Source organism: Rhinolophus hipposideros, assembly GCF_964194185.1.
Source record: "Rhinolophus hipposideros genome assembly, chromosome: 13".
Lineage (NCBI taxonomy): Eukaryota > Metazoa > Chordata > Mammalia > Chiroptera > Rhinolophidae > Rhinolophus > Rhinolophus hipposideros.
The window spans coordinates 52,163,053-52,187,201 of NC_138059.1; the positions used below are offsets into that span (position 1 = coordinate 52,163,053).

The following is a 24,149-nucleotide window of genomic DNA, read 5'->3' on the forward strand; positions in this document are numbered from 1 at the left end:
CATTTATAACTCATTTGTGTTGTGCACCAACAAAGACCAGCTTTAAATTTCCATGCCAATTGACAACCCCCATACTACACCAGGCAAGGTAAGTGGCTATCGAAAATACCACCAGGACACGGCTATGTAAAGGTACATTCAGTAGTGTGTTAACTACACAGAAAAAGACACTGTACAGTTTCAAAACAAATCTTATACAGCCTTACACATTTCAATTTTTTTTTCTTTAAAAAGGGTGAGTTGTGTACAAGGGGGTTAAACGTTTTATAGACAAGGAGAAAAACTGCGCTAGAACCAACTTATTCATTATCATCGTCTTCATCTTCATCTTCTTCATCTCCCTCATCCTCTTCATCTTCCTCGTCCTCCTCCTCTTCCTTCTTTTTCTTGATCTTTTCAGCCTTGACAACTCTGTTTTTTTGCCGCATCAGGCTTTCCTTTAGCATGGTATGCAGCAATATCCTTTTCGTATTTTTCCTTCAGTTTAGCAGACTTCTTCTCATAAGGCTGCTTGTCATCTGCAGCAGTGTTATTCCACATCTCTCTCAGCTTCTTTGCCACATCACCAATGGATAGGCCAGGACACTCTCCTTTGATTTGGGGGTGATACTCAGAACAAAACAAGAAAAAGGCCAAAGGAGGCCTCTTGGGTGCATTGAGATCCTTGAACTTCTTTTTTGTTTTCCCTTTATAAGGGAAATATAAGTTTCTATTTCTCTTTCATAACAGACCTTTTCTGCCTTTGTCAGGTCTTCAGATTTTCTTTTTTCTTTAGCAGACATGGACTTCCACCTCTCTGAGCACTTCTCAGAAAACTTTGAGAAGTTGACTGAAGCATTTGGGTGTTTCTTCTTGTGTTCCTCCCGGCAAGTTTGCACAAAGAACACATATGATGGTGTTTTTTTTAGTTTAGATAAATGTAATGATTATAAAGCTTGTTCATGTAGCAGCAAAGACATGCATTTTCCATTTGACATAAAGTTGCTTCACCACTTCTGGTTTGTCTTCAAAGCTTCATTACCTCTTTCATTAGTGATCAGTCTTTCCTCTTGAGAAGGACTTCCCACGTCAGCTCTGAGGCTATCACTCAGGTCAGCAATATGCTGAAGAGTCCTTCAGAGTGGTCCTGCAGAGCACATGTCCTTTAAGTGTCTGAGAGCTGGCGGAGGTGATCTTCACCAGCACATAGTCCCCAGGCTGAACTCTGACCCTGAGCCCAGAGTTAGTGACAGCCTCCATCTCTACATCAGGGAATATCACCTTAAGGCTTCCATCATTCAGGCCACACCGGTCAGTGGCAGAGCATTTACTGAGCCCTTCCACAAGCACCAGCTGGGCTTCTTAGGGTCTCCTTTGCCTATATTTAATTATTTTTCCATAGTGAGCACAGAGTCGCCCAGTGCCCATCCGGCTGCACTTTCCCTGCGCTGTCTCTATGGAGCTCAATGTGCTGCAGTGGCTATCACATTTCTGTTGTTTTAAGCCACCCAGTTTGTGGTACTTTTCTAGGAAAATAAAAGTCATCAACAGTCAGATGCTTTAAGGAAAAGAGAATGAAAATAGAAAGAAGACACATAAATTTGCCAACAAGGAAGATATTAGTGTATTTCATGAGAGCACTTTTACTGATCTTACTGAGAAAGATTGTGTGTTATGTGCCACTGAGTTGGCTCCAACTCCTGGTGACCCTGTGAATGAGTGACATCCACAATGTGCTGTCCTCACAGCCTTGCTCAGTTTCTGCAGACTCATTCCTATGGCTTCTTTTATGGAGTCAGTCCATCTCATATTTGGTCTTGCTCTTTTCTTGCTGCCTTCTATTTTTCCCATCATTATCATCCTTTTCAAAGAACCCTGCCATCTCATGATGTATGCAAGGAGGATAGCTTCAGTTTTGTCATTGTTGTCTCCAGCAAAGCTTCAGGCTTAATTTGCTCTAGGAAGCTATGTGTTCATCTTTCTGGCAGTCCAGGGTATCCATAGAACTCTCCTCCAACATTTTTCAAGTGAACACTTTTTTTTTTTTCCCTATCAGCTTTCATTACTGTCCGACTTTTGCATCTGTACATAGTAATTGGGAATATGAGGGGGGGGGATAATCTTAGCCTTGGTCTCTAATGATACATCTGTGCCTTTGCTGATCTGTCCTAATTTTTCTAGTGCTGCCCTTCTGAGTCTCAGACTTCTCTTGAAGTCTTTTTTTTTTTTTTGGCTGCAGTCTATTTGAATTCATAACTAAACCAAGGTAAGCAAAATCTTTAACAATTTCAATGTCTTCATTGTTGATGTTAAAGTTGTATATTTTCTCTGTAATCATGATTTCTCTTCCTAATATTCAAATGAAGTCCTGCTTTGGCACTTTATTTTTTCTCTTTCATCAGAAGTCGCTTCAAATTATTACCACTTTCTGACAGTAAAATGATATCATCTTCATATCTTAAATTATTGATATTTCTTCCACCATTTTTTACTCCTCCTTCCTTTGAGTCTAGAGAAGTTTTCCATATGATGTGTTCTGTGTGTCTATTAAACAAGTAGGGAGATAAAATTCACCCTTGTCTAGCATTTTTGTCCATAGGAAACCATTCTGTCTCTCCACAGTATATTACAGAATTATTACTTATTCTGTTACATAATTATTATAATAGTCAATGTAAGGAGATAGAAGAGAACAACAAAAAGAAAAAAGAACAAGAAAACTTTAACAGAAAGTTCAAGAAATAAAAGGGAAATTCAAACCTACATTAGTTAAGTTTTAAAAAAAAATTTCTTACTGTTTGCCCCAGAATTTACAATATCCATTTAAAAATACTATGAATCTGCCTTGAAATAATATTATACAACTTCACATATAATTCACATCTTCTAACAGAATAGTCCTAATTTGTACCTTCCATATATACTGACAAGAAGTCTACTATAATATTTATCCTTTCCACTATTCACAATGTGTCTTTTTTGCTCTGGCTACCTTCAAGATTTTGTCTTTTGTTTATAGCACTTTGAATATTATGTGCCTAGATGTAGTATGGTGTGATGGTGGTAGTGTTTATACGTGTGTGTGTATGGGGAGGGGGTTTGCATATATTATGCTTGGTGAGTTTCTTGGATGTGTGATTTTGTTTATGCATCTAATTTTGAAAAGAATTGTCTATTATCTTTTCCAAGTATTTATTAGGTCCCATTCTCTTTCTGGGATTCCAATTGTGCATCTAAAAGACCATTTGTGTGATACTGTTTTAAAGCTGTTAGATGCCCTTTTTCATTTTTTTTGTCTTTGTGTCTCTATTACCCTATCTAAAAATTCATTGATTCTTTCCTTGACCATGTTAAATCTACTGAAAAATGATTAAAGGAATTTTCTATCTCTGTTATTGTGTTCTTGATTTCTAGAATTTTCTTTAGTTATTTCTTATAGTTTCTAGTTGTTCTAGCTAATGTTATATGTTGTTTACATATTCCACTAGAGAGTTTAACATGTGAGTTATAGTTCTATTAAATTTCTTGTCTGATAGTTTCAACACCTGTGTCATATCTAAGTCTGGTTTTGATTATTTCTGTCTTTTCAGATTATGGTTTTCTTGTATTTTTCCATGGCTTGTAATTTTATTTTGTTGCAAGCTGGCTGCATATGTTGTATAGAAAGTAGATGCTGAGGTTAGTATTGTTTATGCTTGGAGATAAGCACACCTTCCTCTAGTTAGCACTTGGTGTAGGAGTTTGTATTAATGTAATCAACAGTTGGGCTGGAGTTAAAGTTTGTTGTTGCTATGGTTATCCTTAGTGTATTATAGTCTTCATATTTCTTTAATAATGCCTGTGTTTAGGATGTAGCCTAATTTGCCAGAGAGTTTTTCTCAATGTTTGTTTTCCAAAAGACTTGAGTCTCCCTACCTGGAGTCAGTTCTTCTGACTGTTGCAGCTCTCCCAGCTGTATTACACTATTATTTTGACTGAACATTTGTTAATGTGGCAATGAGAGGGTGGCATACAGGTTTGGTTCTCTGATATTCTGATTAAGCCTCAACCTTGGCCAGGCACTGTGAACCTGGGTCTGAGGGTATGGTCTTCACCAGTGTTCCTGCCCCTCACTGGATCTAGCACATATTTCTGCTTCTCCCCTAGGTGAAACAAAAATAAAAAAAAATTCCCACATGTTTCTCTGCCCCAGCTGCAGTGGATTTCTATCAGTTCTCCCAGGTGACTGTTTTTGCTGCCCTTTTCTCTGCAGATTAAACCTTCTGTTTCAAAGGATAGATGGAGAAATAGGTCTGGGTAGAGTTTCAGTAGTGACAACTGTTTATCCTCCCAGCCAGCACCAGAAAGGAATCTTAGTGTTCTCCCTAATCTTCCCTGCAAATATCTGGTGAGGCTCCTGGAGGAAAAGTCTTCAAATAGTTGCAGACTCTTATGATAGTTCACACTTAGACTTTCGCAATTTGTTGAAAATTTCTAGGTGAATTATTTTACTGAGTTACATGAGATCTATTGGCATCTGCCACAGATAAGCAAATATTTGGGTCTTGTTTCTCCCTGCAGAAACCTGTCTCTAGATTTTAGGTCAGATTTTTATTTTGGAACCTAGCTCTCAAGAAAAATCATGAATTTACTACTTGTACAGGTCTTTTGTTGTTGTAAAGGTGAGAGTGACACTCTTTCCGACTCTTCTAATCTCTAAGCTCAGACTAGGAATATATATATATATATATATATATATTCCTTGTTGATGATAGTCATCTAGTGAAGTTGAACATTTTTTCATATATCTGTTGGCCATTTGCATGTCTTCTTGGGAAAAGTTTCTGTTCATGTACTCTGCCCATTTTTTAAATTGGATTGTTTGTCTTTTTGATGTTGAGTTGTATGAGTTCCTTATATATTTTATATATTAGCCCCTTATTGGAGGTGTTGTTTGCAAATATCTTCTCCCATATGTTTGGTTGCTTCTTTGTTTTGTTGATGGGTCCTTTTGCTATGCAGAAGCCTTTTAGTTTGATATAGTTTCATTCATTATTTTAACGTTTACTTCCTTTGCCTTTGAGGTCAAATTCATAGAACCCTCTTTGAACCCAAGGTTCAAAGTTTAGTACCTATTCTTTCTTTTGTGCAGCTTATTGTTTCAGGTCTTATGTTTAGGTCTTTGATCCATTATGACTTAATTTTGGTACACGGTGACAGATAGCAGTCTAGTTTCATTCTTTTGCACGTGGCTTTCCAATTCTCCCAGCACCATTTATTGAAGAGGCTGTCTTTTCTCCATTGTATGTTTTTGGCTCCTTTGTTGAAAATGATCTGTTCGTATTTATGTGGGTTTATTTCTGGGATTTCAATTATATTCATTGGTGTGTGTGCCTGTTTTTCTGCCAATACCATACTGTTTTGATTATTGTTGCTTTGTAGTACAAGCTGAAGTCAGGAGGTATAATACCTCTAGCATTGTTCCTTTTTCTTAGGATTGTTTTGGCTATTTGGGGTCTTTTGTTATTCCATACAAATCTGATGATTTTTTTGTTCTATTTCTTTAAAAAATGCCATTGGGATTTTGATGGGGATTGCATTAAATCTATATATTGCTTTGGGTAATATGGCCATTCTAACTATGTTGATTCTTCTAATCTATGAACATGAACATGGAATGTCTTTCATTTGTTTGTGTCTTCTTCAATTTTTTTTAAAAATGTCTTATAGTTTTCAATGTATAGGTCCTTCACAACCTTTGTTAAGTTTATTCCAGAAAAATGCTATTAGAAACAATAAATGAATACAGGAAAGTTGCTGGCTACAAAATCAATGTATAAAAATCCATTGCATTCCTATATACTAACAATGAAATTTCAGAAAAATAAATAAAAAAAAAATTCTTTTTCAACTGCAACAACAAGAACAAAATGCCTAGGTATTAATGAAATTTAATGATGAATAACCTTCAAAATGGAAAGCAACAGGCCCAGTTGTGTTTGCTGGTGAAGTCTACCAAACATTTAAGGAAGAAATGATATTAATTCTTTACAGTTTCTTTCAGAGAATAGAAACAGAAGGAACACTTCCTAACTCATTCTATGAGATCAATAATACAGCAGCAGTACCAAAAACAGAGAGAGACATCACAAGGAAAAAAAAAAAAGACTACAGACCAATATCTCTGATGATATAAAATTCCTCAATAAAGCAAATTAAACCCAACAATCTATAAAAGGAATCTATATCACAGCCAAGTGGAGTTTATCCCAGGTATTCAAAAATCAATTAATGTAATTCATCACATCAACAGACTAAAAAAGAAATACCACATGATCATATCGATAGATGCAGAAAAAGCCTTGAACAAAACCCAACACAGATTTGTAATAAACACTTTCAGTAAACTATGATAAACTATGACTAGAAGTGAATTCCCTCAACTTGTTAAAAAACAAATCTGCAAAACCAAGCAGTAACACTATACTTAATGGTAAGAATCTTGACACTTTCCCACTAAACTCAGGTACAAATCCCCTCTCACCACTGCTTTTCAACATCATACTAGAAATCCTAGCTAATGAAAATAGACAAGAAAATTAAATTTTAAAAAAATATACAGTTTGTGAAGGAAGAAACAAAATTCTCTGTTTGCATATAACACAATTATCTGTGTAAAAAATTAGAAACAATCAGTAAAAACCTCCTGGAACTAAAAAGCGGTTATAGCAAGGTTACAGGATATACAAAAGTTAATTGCTATGTATCAGCAATGAAAAAGTGAAATTTGAAATAAAAACACAATATCATTTACATTAGCACCACTGAAAAATGAAATAATTAGGTATAAATTTAACAAAATATGTATAAAATCTATATGAGGAAAACTACAAAACTGATAAAGTCAAAGAACTAAATAAATGGATTAATATTCAATGTTCATGGGTAGAAAGACTGAGTATTGTCAAGCTGTCAGTTCTTCCCAACTTGAACTTTATTCAGTGTAATCCCAATAAAAATTCCAGCAAGTTATTTTGTAGATATCAACAAACTGATTCTAAAGTTTATATGCAAAAACAAAGGATACAGAATAGGCAACACAGTATTAGAGAAGAACAAAATTAGAGGACTAACACTACTGATTTCAAGACTTATTGTGACGTTATGGTAATCAAGACAGTGTGATACTATTGAAAAATAAAAGAACAACAGACAAATAGCTCAATGGAACAGAATAGAGAACCCAGAAATAGATACACATAAATATAATCAATTGATCTTTGACAAAGGAGCGAAAGCAATACAATGGAACAAAGATAGTGATTTCAATAAATGGTTCTGGGACAGCTAGACATCCACATGCAAAAAATGAAACTAGACACATATCTTGCACACTTCACAAAAATTAACTCAGAAAAGATCATAGCCCTAAAGGTAAAACACAAAACTGTAAAACTCCTAGAAGGTAACATAGAAGAAAACCTAGATGATTAGGGGTATGGTGATGACTTTTTAGATACAACATTAAAGGCACAGGACGTGAAAGAAATAATGGGTAAGTGATTCATTACAATTAAAAACTTCTGCAAAAGACAATGTTAAGAGAATGAGAATAGCCACAACTGAGAGAAAATATTTGCAAAAGACACATCTGATAAAGGGCTGATGTCCAAAATGTACAAAGAACTCTTAAAATTTGATAATAATAATAAAAAAAACATTAATACCACTCAAAAATGAAATAATTAGGTATAAATCTAATAAAACATGTACAAGATCTATATGAGGAAAAACTACAAAACTGATGAATGAAATCAAAGAACTGATTAAAAAATGGGCCAAAGATCTTAACAGAGACCTCATTAAGGAAGGAAAATAAGGGTATGAAAAGATGCTCCACATCATATGTCATCAGGGAAATACAAATTAAAACAGAAATGACATATCACTACACCCCAATTAGAATGGCAAAAATCTGGAACACTAACAACACCAAATGCTAATGAGGATGTGGAGCAACAGGAGCTCTTACTCAATGCTAGTGGAAATAAAAGAAACTTTATAGCCACTTTACAAGATAGTTTGGCAGTTTTTTAGAAAACTAAGCATACTCTTAACACAAAATCCAATAATCACACTCTTTGGTATTTACCCAAAGGAGCTGAAAACTTACGTCCACACAAAAATCTGCACTTGGATGTCTATAGCAGCTTTATTCATAATTGCCAAAACTTGGAAGCAACCAAGATGTCCTTCAGTAGGTGAATGAAAAAACAAATGGTGGCATATCCAGACAATGGATATTATTCAGCACAAAAACAAATGAGCTATCAAGAGACAACCAAGATGGTGCAGTAGGTAAACATTGTGTTTACCTTCTCTCACAACCACATCAAAATTACAACTAAACTACAAAACAATCATTATTGAGAATCACCTAAAATCAAGCTGAATTGAAGCCTTTCAACTAAGGACTTGCAGAAGAAGCCACCTCCAGACTGGTAGGACGTTCAGACGTGGCACAGTCTGATCCCACAACTGCGTGTGACCACTAAAGATCAGGAGGATTATTTCAGCTGTGGGGGTTCTCCCAAACCCTAAAGGAGTGAGGGATACAAGCTCCACCCGAGCCCAGGCTTAGAGTGCCAGGGAGAGAAGTCCCCATAATTTTTGGTTGTGAAAAACAGTGGAGATTGTGACTGAGTGAGACAGTGTGGTTGCACTTACAGGCAGTCCTCTTAAAGGGAATGCACACAGACTTACCCAACCTGTGGAATCACTCTGTGCTCCAGCGTTAAGACAGCAGCTAGAAAGGCAGCAGGGACAAATGGTGGGAAACTGAGTTGTCTGGCTTGGGATGGGGGCTGGAGAGGTGGCTTTCGTCTGGATGGGGGAGCTGGCAGAAGCCATTGTTTCTTTGCTGAGCCCTCCCCCTTCCCAGCCTGCAAACACAGGCAGCCACCATTTATGAGTCTCTGCCATTCATTTGCCCTGCCCTGGTGATTTGAGATCTGGTCCCACCCAACTTTTGGGCACACCCAAGCTGTTTTCAGTGGCCTTTTCATGCAGACTGCTTGCCCTGGCTCAAGCTGCACTTTTCTACTATCTCTTAAAGGTTTGTGGAACTCAGACAACAGCATCTGACTTGAGCATGTCCTGTACCTGTGGCTGAGCAGCCCTATGCTGGCACTAGTGGCAGCTGGCCTTGGTTCATGGCTTGGCCTCTCAAGGTGCTTCCAAACACAGAATGGGGGGCATACATCTGCATATTTCTTTCTGGCTCCCACTGGGTGGCCCTGGGTGGGGCACAGGCTGTGGCTGAAGTAGACCTACAGAGGATCCCCTCCAAGGTGGTTCTGGGGATGATGCGCCCAGTGGCCAGCTTAAAAATGAGATGGAGCATCACCTAGCCATCTTCAAGTGTAAAGCACCCAAGAGGTGGATTGGGCAGGCACCAGAGTCCTGCTGAGGCAAATCGTGCTCTGTAGGATCAGCCCCTGAACAACAACTCTTCACTGTAGTCAAGGCCAGTCCTCAAAACCAGTGAGCTCAAGGGTCAGTCCCTCACTTTGATGTGCAATTATCAACCAAGGCTCAACTACAAGAGGAGGGCACACACAACCCACACAAGGGATGCACCTGGAGTACATGGCTCAGGTGACCAGAAAGACTGTGCCACTGAACCCCACAGCACACCTACTACATAAGGCCACTCTACTAATACCAGAAGACATAGCAAGTCCTACCATATATATATATATATATATAAAAACTACAGTGAGACAGTGAAAATGGGAAGACAAAGAAACATATCCCAAATGAAAGAACAGAACAAAGCTCCAGGAAAATAACTAAGCAAAATGGAAATAAGCAATCTATCAGACACAGAGTTTCAAACACTGGTTATAAGAATGCACAATGATCTCATAAAAACGGAGATGGAAACCATAAAAAAAAAAAAAACGAGTCAGAAATAAAGGATACAATAACGAAAATGAAGAATATATTATAGGGAATCAACAGGAGGTTAGATAAAACAGAGGATCCAACCAGCAATGTAGAAGATGAGGTAACAGAAAAGACCCAACCAGAACAGCAAAAAGAAAAAAGAATCCAAAACATTGAGGAAAGATTAAGGGGCCTCCGGGACAACATCAACTGTACCAACATTCGCATTGTAGGGGTACCAGAAGGAGAAGAGAGAGAGAAAGGAATTGAAACCCTATTTGGAAAAATAATGACAGAAAATTTCCCTAACCTGGTGAAGGAAATAGCATACAAGCCCAGGAAGCACAGAGAGTCCCAAACAAGATGAACCCAAAGAGGCCAACACCAAGATACATCATAATTAAAATACCACATGTTAAATAAAGAGAGAATCTTAAAAGCAGCAAGAGAAAAGCAGTTGTTGTCTACAAGGGAGCCCCTGTAAGACTGTCAACTGATTTCTCAACAGACACTTTGCAGGCAAGAAGGGAGTAGCAGGAAATATTCCAAGTGATGAAAAGCAATGGCATACAACCAAGACTATTCTACCCAGCAAAGCTGTCATTTAGAATTGAAGGACAGATAAGGAGCTTCCCAGACAAGAAAAAGTAGAAGGAGTTCATCACCACCAAACCAGTATTACAGGGACTTCTTTAAGATGGGAGGGGGGTTAAGGACAGGTGAAAAGTGAAGAGATTAAGAAGAACAAATTGGTTGTTATACACTAGTCATAGGGATGTAGGTTATAGCATAAGGAATATAGTCAACAACATTGTAATAACTAGGTATGATGCCAGATAGATACTAGGTCTATCAGGGTGATAGATGGGAATGGGTTTGGGGTCAGGGTGAAAAAGGTGAAGCCATTAAAAAATATAAATTGGTAGTTAATACAGTATGGGGAATATAATCAACAATGTTGTAAAGAGCATGTAAGGTGCCAGATGGGTGGACTGCTATCTATCACTGTGTACCAAAATTAACTTAAAATGGATCAAAGACCTAAACATGAGACCTGAAACAATACAATGCATAGAAGAAAACATAGGTACTAAGCTTATGGACCTTGGGTTCAAAGAGGATTTTATGAATTTGACCTCAAAAGCAAGGGAAATAAAAGCTAAAATAAATGAAAAGGACTCTATCAAACTAAAAAGCTTCTGCACAGCAAAAGAAACCATTGACAAAATAAAGAGACAACCAACCAATTGGGAGAAGATATTTGCAAACAACGCCTCCAATAAGGGGCTAATATGCAAAATATATAAGGAACTCATACAACTCAACAACAAAAAAAACAAACAATCCAATTAAAAATGGGCAGAGGACCTGAAGAGACATTTCTCCAAAGAGGACATATAGAAGGCCAGTAGACATGAAAGATGCTCAACATCACTAATCATCAGAGATGTGCAAATAAAAACCACAATGAGATATCACCTCACACCAATTAGAATGGCTATCATCAACAAGACAAATAGTAACAAATATTGCAGAAGTTGTGGAGAAAAAAGAACCCTCACACCCTGTTGGTGGGATTGCAGATTGGTGCAGCCACTCTGGAAGGCAGTGGGGAAGTTCCTCAAACAATTATGAGTAGAATTACCATATGATCCAGCAATCCCTCTCTTAGGTATCTACCAAAAAAATCTGAAAACATTTATGTACACAGATGTTCATTGCAGCTTTATTTACAGTGGCCAAAACATGGAAACAACCAAAGTGTCCTTCAATTGATGATTGGGTAAAGAAGATGTGGTATATATACACAATGGAATACTATTCTGCCATAAGAAAAGATGAAATAGTGCCATTTGCTACATGAATGGATCTCAAGATTATAATGCTAAATGAAATAAGTCAGACATAAAAAGTCGAGAACCATATGATTTCACTGATATGTAGGATATAAAACTGAAAGCAAAAAAGGAACAAGACAAACAAAGAAACAAAATGTCAGACAATAGTTTAGCGGTTACTAGAGTGTAAGAGGTGAGGGAAGTGGTAGATGAGGGTAAACAGGATCAAATATATGGAAGGAGATGGAAGGAGAACTGACTGGGTGGTGAACAACAACAACAAAAAAAAAACTTCATGAAAAAAAAGAAACAAGAAAAAACTGAAGGCATGTTTTACACTCATGACTTAAATCTTATGCTGAATGGCTTTACCTGTTGTATATTATGCCCTGTGACACTGTACCAAGTTAATTAAACTTTGTTCAAAATAATAACTGAGTTTATGCAACTGGAAAATACAAGCAACCTGGTCAGACCATTAGTGTTTTGTCAGTACATTAGTTATAACATCTCTGGCAATGACATCAGCTGCAGGCTCATGTAGTGTAAAAAATAATCCCTAGATTTTCTTACATGTCTGCAGGTGCCACAGAAGTAGATGAATGTTGTCAGTGATTTTCAGGCTGTTAGAGACTCCAGTCGTTACATAGGCATCTGAAACTTTGTGATTGGTGGTTCCTTATGGGTAACTATCAAGTGTTGTTTCTCAGCCACCTCCAGAATATTATGTTAAGTGTTAAATGACAGACACTGATTTCTCTGAGTGGAGACCGTACTGCTCTTGTGCAAAATGTTTGTGCATAATACAACAATGGAAGAAGGTAATAAATGCACTGTCTTTGTTTTGTTTCTTTCTAACAGTGTCAGTTGCAGAGCTTAAAGATGGACATCTTCTCAATGTAAAATCATAGACATTTATCGTAGGTTAGGCTGAATAAAAAATAACAAAAATTTATCTCTCATCACAGGTTTCCTTGGCTACATCTTAGCAAAGAAGTGTAACTATTTTTTGGCAAGAAGTTACAGCACTGGCTTAAAATTAAAAATAGAGTTTTTATGTTTTCACCCCCACATGTGTTTCAGAAAGACAATTCCTAAAGGTCTATACCTTCCTATATGTGAACATATGTGCCCTAAGAGCTCATTACTTATTTAATCAGGTTTACAATTTATTTGGTGATAGTTTTGAAGATAGATTTGGAATATTAGCTATTATATAAACTTAAGGAATGGCTTGTATTTCCCTTCCATTTCCTTCCCTGTAATTTTACTAAAAATAGTCTTTGGTTTTTGTTGTTGTTTTTTTAAAAAACATTGTTGCCAATAAGGGGTGAGGAAGAACGTTTAGCACCTGGATGGCCATGGATATTTCTCCTCACCCTGAGACAATACTGTTATCAAGGTTAACAAACGCTGACTATGTGGTTCCCAAAATATGCTGGAGGGCATCAATTTAAATTAATTTTGTCTTTAAAGTCTGATTTGCCAGAGAATTAGGTTTCTGAGAGAAAAATGAATGAAATAAGCAGGTTTTTAGTGGCAGAGAGATCTTTTTCTTATTTGCATGGTAGAGTATTAAAATGATATTTCTTGACCACCTGCAAAAGGCCCAATTTGTTTGAGGTATTCTGTATATGTCCTCTAATTAAATTTTCTCCACCTGCTATGATGTAGACTATAAAAGAACAAATAACTTGACAAGAGCAGTGGGCACACACCTCTGTGGGTCTAGGTATGTCAAACTCCATCAGCCTTTCATTATATCATGCCATCCATTGGGTTAGAGACTGGGGTACTCCAACAAATCTCGAAGAACAGGACAGAAGGGTATTGCCTGTCTTTTAAAGAGCAGACTCTTTTGAACTGGGAATAATATTTTTTTTAGTCATAAATAATCATGGTAGTTACATAGCTAGAGACTTACCTTGCTAAAATGTTCCATAACCTAGGACATCATCTCACTAAAAACATTCATTCCTTTGACTGCTTAACTGTATGAAGTATTGGATGTGTATTTTTGATACTTGTCTATTCATTCATTTGGATTTGAGTTTACCTCTTAAATTATAGAGGTACCTAGGTGTAGTGCACTTGAACTAAGTGTCTCCAGAAAAATCAATACGATGTGCATTCATTAGAAGCAGAGACAGACAGACACACACACACACACACACACACACAGAGAGAAAGAGAGAGTGAGAGAGAGAGAGAGCGAGAGAGAGACTTATTTTAAGGAATTGGCTCATGCAGTTGTAGTGGGACAAAATCTGCAGGGTGAACCAGCAAACTAGAGACCTAGGCAAGAGCTGATGTTGCAGTCCAAGTCCTAGCCAGTTTGCCGACAGAATTCCTTCTTACTCTGGGGAAGTCAGCCTTTGTTCTATTCAGGCCTTCAACTGATTGGATGAGACCCACCCATGTTATGAGTAGGGTAGGCTTTACTCAAAGTCCACTGATTTAAATTTTAATCTCATCCATAAGACACCTTTATGGATACATTTAGAATAATGTTTGTCCAAGTATCTGGGTATCATGGCTGACCAAGTTGAAGCATAAAATTAACCATCATAGCTCTGAAACTTCTTTAACAAGTGAATGAAGAGAAGTATATAGGATGTGAGTTCACTGAGGTACTATAAAGCTCTCTCTCCTCCCAGAATCAAGACTAGTGAAACGTTGATGATATTTCAAGATGCCCTTGTCTTCAGTAAACTGCAGTCTATTGCACGGAGGTTTACTCCATTCCACTAACTAGCCTGACTTGCCCACAGCTCTCTACAAAGTTCTCTTAGGATGCTTGGTGTAAATGGAAGAAAATGTCATTGCTTTGGTTCCTTATCCAGCATCTCAGTTGCCAAGAGTGTGAAGATGGACATATTTACATCCCCTCACATCCTTCACAGATTTGTCATCTCTTGTGTGAGGGTCATTAACCTTATCTTCTGAGGCTGTTTGATTATATCATGGATTAAGACACCTAGTTGGTCATTGCAGATCATGTTTCCATCATTAGGATTCTTAATCAATCAAGAAGATGTGAGCAAAGCTTCTTTCCTTTTCCTTATTTTTCACTTGGATTCATTTTTCTAACCATTTGTTTTTTAAAAATCTTATTCCTGCATGGGTTTCAGCCACTAGAATTTGGGTGGGTCTGATGCACTGATGTACACTTGCTTTCCTGTTTGTCCTTCTATTCTACATGAAAACTCTGTCTGTTGTGTTATTAGAATAGTACTTGATGGGTACATCCAGTTCAAGCTAAATCAGATTCACAGAGTCTACTAAAGTTTAAAAGTTCTTTTTTACTGCCAATATTATTTGCCCTACAGTATAAATAATTAATAAATATCATTTTATAATACTAATGAAGAAGACAAGCTATTTATAAAGCTAAAAGCTCTGGTTCTAACAAATATTTGAATAGTTTTTTTATTTATCCAAATTATTTTAATTGGCATTTCAACCTTCATTACATTAGAGTTTACCTATATCTTCCTGTCATTATTTCTAAATTCTGGGCAATCATATAAGCTTCCTGCATTGCCTTTACCTGGAAAGGAATGTGGGTCAATTTGAGATCAAATTTTCTTTTATTAACTTGGAGATCTTTCTGAAGTTTAGAAGTACAAACAGCTTGGTAACACCTTATGGTATCATAAATAAGCAACTCATATTCATACTCAAATATTCTCTTTCTTCATTCTGTAATGCAAAAGTTGGATAAGATCAATGGAAGTTATGTATATGCTTCCAAAGGAGGCCCAATTCTCCCACGACATCAAAATAGCCTGGTAAGATAGTGTCAGTAGTAGGGGTTCAATGGAAGAGTCTACTGCTGACATTGAATTATATAAAAGACAGATTCATGCAGGATGCAAATAGTAAACAACTGTGTTGTTCGTAAGAGCCTTAAATTCAAACATATTCTCTGTATTTATTTCAACCTTATGCCAGAAAGACGTGCTGTACATAAAGATGACTGTTTTTTTCATAGCCACTGTACTATAAAAGAAATAAAAATCTATTTTGCTTGGTGGCTTTGCTAGGGAAAAAAATAAGACCATATCCTAGAAAAAATTGTGCAACATACCATAACACTGAGCATTGCACGCATGGCATTAGCAGTGGTTAAGTCGATGCTGAAAATTAAATAGCAACTTCAGCTATATTACTTAAGGTGGGAATAAGAAAGTCATTTGTGATGCAGTGTGATAGTGAGAGCATTTTCTTCTGAATTGCAGTGTGAAAGAGAAAGCTGAAAAACATTTGACAGTATTCCAGTTGGCAAATGGTAGCATTTTTTTAAATTTATTGGGGTGACAATTGTTAGTGAAATTACATAGATATCAGGTGTACAATTCTGTATTACATCATCTATAAATCAATCAGTCGGTACCGCTGAGAGTTCAATGTAAAAGCTCATCTAAAAGTGCAATCAACTGATGGAAACTCACACCAGTGAACACTAGAACCATTCTAAATAGAGTGTTACATGCATGTTTGGAGTTTATATATGAGTAATCTTTCAAAATAATGCACATATCTGACCATATGTTCTGGTGAATGCCATTAAAATCCCTGCCATGGTTTTCAGAGAGAAGTAAACATAATTTGATTTGGCACCAACATGAACTTATAATTATCTTGGGATAAAAATGACACTAAGCAATATTTTAAATGACTTGTATGCTGAAGTGCTCTCCTTCTCAAAAGGCAATCAGTACGAGGGATGGGAACTAAGATTATTCTTTTGATCTTAGCACAAAGATTTTAGAAAGGGCATTTTCTGAACATTTGTAATACTTAGTCCTTTTCTTTGGACAATTATTTTCTTACACATAGTAGCTAATCACTTGTTAAATAGATTTTTTAAAGTTTCACTATTTTATCTTTTGCTTTTTGCTATTATTATTATTATTATCATTATTATTGAATTTTGTTGTCAAAGTATTTTTATCCTTTATAGGCATGAAGCCTCTTAAAACTTACCATATGTTAAATTATTTTCTTCTATCAGAAAACAGTTGGAAATAAGTCAACTGTTAACATTATTCCCAAGTAAGTTCTACCAAAATCTGTGTGTTCCTGTCACAGAAAGATAAATTTCACATTATTGCAACAACTGGAACATGAAATGCTTGCAGTGTTTCTGTGGAAATGCCTGTTCAAACACTGCGCTGTCTTATTGCTTCATATTGGTACTAGAGAAAAGAAGGATCTAATTCTGAAGATTCACAATCGTGTGTCACCACTGCCAATCATAGAAAAAGGTATGAAATGTGGTACCGTCTCATCCCTCTGGCTTTGAAGCAGAATCTGTTAGCAGGCCAAATCTTTGTTTCTGCCACCTCCAACTGGTAAGAGGTTCAAACCTATGCAAATGCATTAAAAAAAGGATAAAACACACTCTCAGAGGACCAACCCAGAGTGGTTGTCTTAGTCACTTTGGGCTGCTATAACAAAGTGCCACAGACTGTGTGGCATATAAACAACAGACATGTACTTGTTACAGTTCTGGAGGCTAGAAGTCTGCGATCAGGGTGCCAGCATGGTCCAGTTCTGGTGAGAGCCCTCTTCCAGGTTGTAAACAGCCAAATTGTCTTTGTCCTCATATGGCAGAAAGAGAATGCGAGAGCTCTCTGAGGTCTCTTTTTTAAGGACACTAATTCCACTTTGGGTGCCCCACCCTACGGATCTTATGACCTCCCAAAGGTCCCATCTCCTAGTATTAGGTTGGTCCAAAAGTAATTGCGGTTTTTGCCATTTTTTTTAACCTTTTAAATCACGAATACTTTTGCACCAACCCAGTACCATCACATTGGAAAGTTAGGATTTCTACATGTGAATTTTGGGGGACACAACAGTGGGAATCTTTGAATGTTATGAAATGTAATTTTATACAGAGAATGAAAGGAGAGTAGAATAAACTCCTGTTGAATGGTCTGTAGGTCTCTTGCTCCCCTCCTTTTTTATTATATGCCCTCCTTCTTTTATTATAAAACAACCAAAATGAAGCCTAGCTTAGAGAAGGTAGAAATCCCCTGACTTTGACAAGCACTTAGTGGAAGGTTCTATCCATTTTGCTTTGTTGTGCAGATGTGCAGCTTTTCTTGCAACTTACTGCTTTCAACTTAAGCCAGACCTTATCTTCTCAGGTTTGTATTTCTGCGGCTTCTTTATTATAGGTCTCTCTGGCTGGGCATTTCCCTATAACCAATTGTCCTCAAATCCACCTTCAGCATATTATAATCAACACTATTTTTTTAATAACTGTTTTTTATTTTTCAATTACAGTTGACATACAATACTAGATTTGTTTCTAGTGTACTGTATAGTGATTAGATGTTTATATAATTTACAAAGTGATCAGCCCAATAAATGTAATACGCATCTGACACCATGCATAGTTAATACAATATTATTGACTACATTCTTTATGCTATACTTTATATCACATGATTATTTGTAGTTACCAAGTTGTACTTCTTAGTCCTTTCCTCTTTTTCATGCTCTCAACACCCCTCCCATCTTGCAACTCTCAAATTGTTCTCTGCATCTATTTGTTTCTGTTTTATTTTTTGTTTGTTTGTTTATGGCATTTGTCTTTCTCTGTCTGACTTACTCCACTCAGCACAATACCCTCTAGGTCCATCCATGTTGTTGCAGATGGCAAGATTTCACTTTTTACTGTGTCTGTGTATTGTTTTGAGTTTTTTTAAAGATTTTTATTAAAATATAGCTAACATACAATATTATAATAGTATCAGGTATACATCATAGTTATTCAACATTTATATACCTAAAGAAGTGATCACCATGATAAGTCCAGCAGCCATCCGACACTGTACCATGCAATCACAATGTTGTTAACTATATTTCCTATGCTATATATTGTATCCCCAAGACTTTTTATATTACATCTGGAACTTTGAACCTCTTATTCTTTTTTATCCTTTCCCCCCTTTTTCAATTTTTCAATTAGAGTTGACATTCAATATTAGTTTCAAGTGTACAGCCTAGTGGTTAGATATTTATATAATTTAGGAAGTGATTCCCCTAACTGGTACCCACCTGGCACTATATATAATTATTACCATATTATTGATTATATTCCCTATGCTTTACATCCCCACAACTATTTTGTAACTACCAGTTTGTATTTCTTAATACCTTCACTTTTACACCTGTTACCCAACCCCCTTCCAATCTATCACCCCGATAGATCTAGTACCATCTGACACCATACCTAGTTATTACAATATTATTGACTATATTACTTATGCTATACCCTACATCCCCATGACCACTGTGTAACAACCAATTTGTATTTCTTAATCAAAATGCTCTCTGTATCTATGAGTTTGTTTCTGTTTCATTTGTTTGTTTAATTTTTTCTCTAGATTCCACTTATAAGTGAAATCATATGACATTTGTCATTCGCTGTCTGACTTACTACACTCAGCACAATACCGTCTAGGTCCATCCATGTTTTCACAAATGACAAGATTTTGTTTTTGTTTTTTGTTTTGTTTGTTTTGTTTTACAGCTGGGTAATATTCCATTGTGTGTGTATGTATATGTGTGTGTATATATATATATATATATATATATATATATATACACACATATAACCTCTTCTTCATCCATTCATCCATTCAGGGACACCCAGGTTGCCTTCATATCTTGGCTTATGTAAACAATGCTGCAATGGGTGAACACATTCTTTCAAAGTAGCATTTTGAGTTTCTTTGGATAAATATCCAGAAGTGGGGTTACTAGGTCCTTCTTTGTCTCTTGTTTTAATCTTTGTTTTAAAGTCTGTTTTGTCTGGTGTAAGTATTGTTACCCCAGCTTTTTGTTTTTGTTTGTTTCCATTTTCATGAAATATCTTCTTCCATCCCTTTACTTTCAGTCTGTGTGTGTCTTTAAATCTGATGTGAACCTCTTATAGGCAGCATATGCAAGGGTCTTGTTTTCTTATCCATTCAGCTACCCTATCTTTTGATTGGAGCATTTAATCCATTTACATTGAAAGTAATTGTTGATAGGTATGGAGTTATTGCCATTTTATTATTCATATTTTTTATTTATTTATTTTTTTCTTAAAGTTGTCCCTCTAAGATTCCTTGTAATATGGGTTTGGTGGTGATGAACTCCTTTAGCATTTTCTTGTCTGGGAAGCTCTTTATCTGTCCTTCAATTCTAAATGACAGCTTTGCTGGGTAAGTAATGGTGTTTATATATCCTTGCTTTTCATCACTTTGAATAGTTCTTGTCAATCCCTTCTGGCCTGCAAAGTTTCTGTTGAGAGATTAACTGTTAATCTAATGGGAGCTCCCTTGTAAGTGACTAACTGCTTTTCTCTTGCTGCTTTTAAGATTCTCTGTTTGTCTTCAACATTTGGCATTTTAATTATAAGGTGTCTTAGTGTGGGCTTTTTTGGTTCATCTTGTTTGGGACTCTTTGCACTTCCTGGGCTTGTATATCTATTTTCTTTGCCAGGTTAAGAAAGTTTTCTGTCATTATTTCTTCAAATACATTTTCAATTCCTTGCTCTCTCTCTTCTCCTTCTGGTACCCATTTAATGTGAATGTTGGGGGGCTTAAAGTTGTCCCAGAGGCCCCTTAAATTCTCCTCATTTTTTTGTATCCTTTTTTCTTTTGGCTGTTCTGATTGAGTGTTTTATGCTACCTTATTTTTTACATCACTAATTTAATCCTCTGCTTCATGTAATCTACTGTTGATTCCCTGTAATGTATTCTTCATTTCTGTTATTGTAGTCTTTATCTCTGACTGGTTCTTTTTTATGTTATCTATCTCTTTTTATATTTCCTATCTCTTTGTTGAAGTTCTCCCTCAGATCACTGAGCATTCTTACAACCAGTGTTTTAAACTCTACATCTGGTAGAATGCTTGTCTCTATTTTGTTTAGTTCTTTTTTCTGGAACTCTGTTCTGTTCTTTTATTTGGGACATGTTTCTTTGCCTCCCCATTTTGGCTGCCTCCCAGTGTTTGTTTTTATATATTAGGTAGGGCTACTATATCTCTTGTTCCTAGTAGGGTGACATTATGTAGTAATTGTTCTGTGAGGCCCAGTGGCTCAGTCTCCCTGGTCCCTTGTGTGGATTGTGTGTGCTCTCTTGTTGTTGTTGAGCCTTAGTTGCTATTTTCAGATCAACAGTAGAGCCTGACACTTGGGCTGATTGGTTTTTAGGACTGGCCATGACTACAGGGAAGGAGCTGTTGTGCAAGCACTGACCCTATGGAACAGGATTTGCTTTAGCTGGACCCCGTCTACCTTTGGGTGTGTCATCCTTGGAGGCAGCTGGCTGGTGCTTCAGCACTTCTGAAACTGACCACTGGGCATGCTGGATCAGAGACCTCCTGGGAGGGTCCCTGCTGCAGGCCAAGTTCAGTCACTTCCTGTGCCCTGCCAGAAGCCACCTGGCATGAGCCACAAAGCAAGCCACAGATCGCTGTCATGTGCACTGGGCTTGGCAGTGCATCATGAGATCAAGCCTCAAACCAAGGGCTGCTGCTGCCAATGCCAGCAATATAGGGCACATCGGGGCCAGATACTGCTTATTTGGGATTTGTGAACCTTTTAGAGATTTTAGGTAAGTCCACAGCATGAGCCAAGACAGGCTATTTGAATGGAAGAGCCACTGGAAGTGACTTGGGTAGGCCAGGGTCTCAAGGAACCAACAGGGCAGGGCTAATATTGATGAAGACTCAGATATGGTAGCTGCCTGCATCTGATGCCAGAAGGGGGTAAGACTCAACAAAGAAACAATGAATTCTACCAGCACTTCTGTCTGGGAAAAAAACTGCCCCTCCAGTCCTTGTCCTGAAGCCAGACAACTCAGTTCCTCTCAATGTGTCACTGGCACCTTTAGAGCTACTGCCCCAGTGCTGGAGCCCAGAGTGAGTGAGTGAGTCAGTGAGTAAGTCTGTATGTGGGTCATTTAAGAGGAATGCCTGGGACTTTAGCAGCCTTCTATCTCATTCAATCACAATCTCAGCTGGTTTTCACACCAGAAGTTGTAGGGACCTTTCTCTCCAGCACTGGGACCCTGGACTGGGAATCCTGGTGTGGAGCTGGGATCCCTTGCTCCTCCAGGTGGGTCTCTGCAGCTAAGGCAGGTTTTTATCTGCCTAACTGTCTTGAGGTGGCTTCTTCTCTATGTCCTTAGTTGTAGGACTTTTGTTCAGCTAGAATTCAAGTGATTGTCAATAATGGTTGTTCTGTAGTTTAGTTGTAATTTTGATGTGGTCATGGGAGAAGGTGAGCATCACATTTACCTACTCCACCATTTTGACTGGAAATCCTCATCAACACTATTTGTAATTTTAATAATGAAATGTGACATTCCTTGACACCTAGACTGGTTTAAGTCAACATTTTCTATATCTCCACCAGCCCCTTTTGCAGTAGTCATTGCATTTCTAAGTAATATTTGAAGATCTGAGTCCATATCTGAATTGTATGCTCCCTGAGGGAAGGGATCATATGTGTCATATATACTGTTGCTTTCTCAGTACTCAGTAGTGGCCAGACACAGGCCCTCAAATATCTATGAAGTGGGTAAACTCAAGAGTGACAGTGAGTTCTGAATATCAAAGATTAGATATCCTGAGCCACTTTTTTAAATGGTAGAATAGAGGGATTCGAAAGGTTAGGGGTGGGGAACACTCTCTAAAGTTTCCAGATTTTAATCAGTTCAGGTTTATGGTTTGATATTCATATCTTTCATTGAACTCAGGATTGCATAGATAAATCCAAATGGAAAGCTCACTTACAACATATTTCATCTCTTCACAGTATTCAGCAAGTGACAACTTCTGTTTGTTCCTCACTAAAAACCTGAATTAGAGAGATCTAAGTTATAATTAAATTTTAAAAAGTTATAAAACAATACTAGTGGAGTCAGTTTCAAGAACAGTTTGTATCCTTTTCTCTGAAACCAGTGTGTAAATTACAGAATGGGCACAACTATGTTATATCAAGACGAAGAGAAAAACTTACAGATGTCAATGAGAAATGAGTACATTTGCCATTTTTTTCTTATAAAATATACATATTTTCTGTCAGCTATATTGGCTCCAATCATATGATAAGACACAGAATAATGTTAAAATAGCTCATCTTCATCATAGCTTCTCAATAATCAACTTTAGAAACATCTATAAGGAAATTTTATTTTAGGCCTTTGCTTCTATTCATTTTCCTTTGTCTTATAAGTATGTGTTAATTTTATGTCTCAAGAATGAGTTGATTATTTTTTACAATAATCAACTCCCTCTCTCTCCATCCCTCTCTCTATCACTTTTTACGTCTATCTACATCTATCTATCTATCATCTATCTATTATCTATCTATATATCTATCTATTGTCTATCATCATTTATCTATTAAATTAGAAAGTTGAGTGTAGCAATGATATTTTTAATAACCTTCCATCAAGGGACACTTATTCCAGTTTCTTAAATGGCTGTGGTAACTCATTCTTACTAATTCTCTGGCCAATGGATTTTATTGATATCAACACTTCTGCACCACAAGTCAAAATTTAGTTTTAGCTCTCATTTTCTGTTATAATCTTATTGTGGGTAATGGTGAGAAGGTATTAAGGAGAAACCCAGTTCAACTTTCATAGCTTGAAGGCCAGAAAAATAAGTCACAGTTCAAGAATAAAAGTGAAGCCTTTGGCATTGAACTCTAATTAACACCTAAATTATCTCTAGCAGTTTCCTAAGTCTAGTAACAGTAGGCAATGAAATCAATATCATGATTATCATGGAATATCTTTCACTCTCTTTTAGCTGGACTCAGAGACTGAGTTAATTGACAGCAATCTAGCATGCTAAGAAAAGAACTCCAGACCACAGGTTTGTCACACTGTTTCGGGGACTGAGTTTGGTAAACAGCCTTCCTAGACACCCTGGAGATGCTCCTGCTCAGTGCTTCATTGCACCCTTTTCTCTGTAGTCTTCTCTGCCTTTAGCTCAAAGACAGAGTAGCCTCTACTTCACTCATTTAGTCTATTTTTTTTTGTCATCACGCCTGTGTTTTATTATTTAAGTGTGCCATAGGATACTGTCAGCATTTACAAATGGTTAATCTCTGCCCCAAATGCAAATAGAAATTCAGTGCCATGGTAAAACCAGGCCACTGCCGGGAGAGCACAGGAGTATTTGAATGGACGCTCAATCCACTTAATCTTAGAACAAAATGGGCAAAAGTTTCCCACTCAAATGATCTAAAGGACATTTTAATTTATAGACTTTTAACACTGCTTAATCTGCTCTTGAAAACAAAATACTGGGCAGACAAGTGGCTCAGTTGGATAGAGTGTGAGCTCTGGGCAATGGGGATGCCGTTTAGATTCCCACATGGGCCAGCGA

At 37.0% G+C, this 24,149-nt stretch overlaps 1 pseudogene across 1 annotated transcript; it reads right to left on the reverse strand.

Annotated features, from left to right (window-relative positions):
- Positions 1-299: 299 nt before the first annotated feature.
- On the reverse strand, positions 300-899 carry LOC308506554 (high mobility group protein B1-like; annotated as a pseudogene). Its single transcript has one exon. The product of its transcript is annotated as a high mobility group protein B1-like (transcript).
- Positions 900-24,149: the final 23,250 nt, after the last annotated feature.